This window comes from Furipterus horrens, unplaced genomic scaffold (assembly GCF_987537825.1).
Source record: "Furipterus horrens unplaced genomic scaffold, mFurHor1.1.pri manual_scaffold_4, whole genome shotgun sequence".
NCBI lineage: Eukaryota > Metazoa > Chordata > Mammalia > Chiroptera > Furipteridae > Furipterus > Furipterus horrens.
The window spans coordinates 57,242,866-57,245,191 of record NW_028327174.1 but is presented as its reverse complement, the minus strand read 5'-3'; the positions used below and the strand labels follow the sequence as shown (position 1 = coordinate 57,245,191).

General features: G+C 43.3%; 1 pseudogene; it reads right to left on the bottom strand.

The window, feature by feature from the left end:
• Positions 1 to 1,354: 1,354 nt before the first annotated feature.
• LOC150012037 (small ribosomal subunit protein uS13 pseudogene) lies at positions 1,355 to 1,806 on the bottom strand (annotated as a pseudogene).
• Positions 1,807 to 2,326: the final 520 nt, after the last annotated feature.

The window sequence follows — 2,326 nt, the reverse complement described above, 5'->3', positions numbered from 1 at the left end:
AACTCGTGATGGGAAACCCAACCCGCATTTCACCTGAGGGGCTCAGCTTTGGCCCTCCTGGAATGCAATTTCTAATGGCTCATTTTCCGAATGAGAACCTTTTATTTTTAGTTGCCCAACATTTAAAGGGATAGATTCACTTTAAAAATTGAATCAGGCCAAATTATACTTAAAACTTTTTGCTTGGCCCAATCTTCTACTTCTTGCTTTATTCAGCTCCATAGAGTGTTTTTCCTCCATGAAGAATTTTTAGGCACTTTGATTTGCCCTGTAAATCTCTGGCTTTCTTTTCCCCTTCAGTGACCTGCTCTGTTATGGATCCAATTTTGAAGCTCAGAAATGTCCTGTGAAGCAGCCTCCACAGGGCTACCAGGGACTTGAAGGCTTTCATTTCCTCCCCTGTGGAGAGCTGCAATGATCCAGCATGGAGACCAGAGAAGGGGACAGGGGGAGGAACTTGCATTTAGTTGTTAGAGCTCATGTTTTACAGTTTGCCCTCCTAGGTATGGCAATTCCTTAGCTCTTTTCTGGGGTTTGAAAATAAATTTTGACTTCTCATCTTAATTGGCATATAAACATAAACTTACTAGAATATAAAGCATGTTCTAAGGGGCAGTTGAATTTTTACCTTACTCATGATCCCTATTTATATTATTTAAGGTGACTCAGTTCAACTGTGGTTTTGCAAATAGATGGAATCATTTCCAGAAAAGTTATAATAACAAATCAATGTCTTATTCCAGAATTATAAAAGCATAAGCCTCTTTTTAAATACCTACAGTGGTATGTCAGAAAATCTAAACAGATGTGTAGTTAAGAATGATTGTTATACCTTAGGGACTTAGTTTATACAAGACAGATTACCAAGATATGAGTCTCATTATGCATGAAAGTCATTGTTTTTCCATGAATCTAGCACAGCACAAGTTCTGGGGTTGCAATTCATAAAGAGATCGAATGCGAAGACTGAATGCTGTTATGACATTAATCTTCATGAATATGGAAAGAAGTGAATTATCTTTCTCTTTATGAGGTGAAGAGAACTGTCACAACAAATTTGAGCCTTGGTGTACAGGATATTAGATATGAAAGCTAGAAGGGCCCTAGAGATAGTCTCATCCTTCTATTTACCCAAAGGGAACTGAGAATTATTTTAAGAGACTTGCCCACCTTTATGTGGTGAGTTAATGGCAAAGATGGCACAGACCTTTGCACACCCTGAGTCAGGATCCTTTCAACCCAGAAAAGGGGCAAATTTTCCCTAATTCCAGTTTTTCTTTCCTTCCTTTCTTTCTTTCTTTCTTTTTTTCATGTATGTCTATGAACTACTTATCAACAGACTAGGCCTACAGATTTATTTCTTCCTGGACACACCCATAGTGCAACCCCCGTGGCCTGTGGTCTTGGTGTGCTGGCCTCACACAGAGAACCCAGATGCAGCACAGAGCTTCGTGGGCCCAACTTTTCTTCAGCTGCTCCAGGTCTTCACAAAGTTTGTTGTCCAGACCATTGGCCAGGACCTAGCTGTATTTTCCACCCTTCACATCTTTCTGTCTGTTCAAGAACCTGTCTGGGATCTTGTCCTGGCATGGGTTCAGCATGGTGATCGCACATTCCACCTCATCCTCTGTGAGCTCTCCTACCCTCTTGGTGAGGTCAATGTCCGCTCTCCTCAACACCACAGAGCATATCCTCACCCACGCCATTAACAGCAGTGATGGCAAAGGCTATTTTCCACCACCCAATGATATTGGTGTTGAGTACTCGCAAAATGTGCTGGAACCTCTTAGGGACCACTCGTGACATGGGGGCAGCCCTAGTAGGGCAGTGCAGGCGTCCTGTGGAAGAGGTAGTTCCAGTTTTTCTAAACACTCAAGAGTCTTCTATGTGTGTGTCCTCTTTAACACACTATCCGGGATCCTAACTAAATATAAACAATTCATTGATTTTTATAAATTATTGGTATTTTACTTTAATCTATATTTATGCCATTGCCCTGGCTGGTTTAGCTCAGTGGATTGAGCGTCGGCCTGCGAGCTAAGTGTCGCTGGTTCGATCTTCCAGTCAGGGTACATCAGAGAAGGAAAACTCTGACTTCAAAAAACCTCCGCTGCCTTGCGGCATACCTCTTCAGGGGAAAGGCTAAGGGAGTAAACCCCGACAGAAAATCCGGAGCCGGAGTCCCTAAGGCGGTTTGACGTTGTAGTCAACACCGGCAACTCCTGCGGCGCACCTGAAGCCAAGCTGTATCGACTCCGTCTTTCCCTTGGATCCTTCAGCTGCGAAGAGAGGGGGGGTCTGCTGCATGGGCAACAGCAGACCCTCC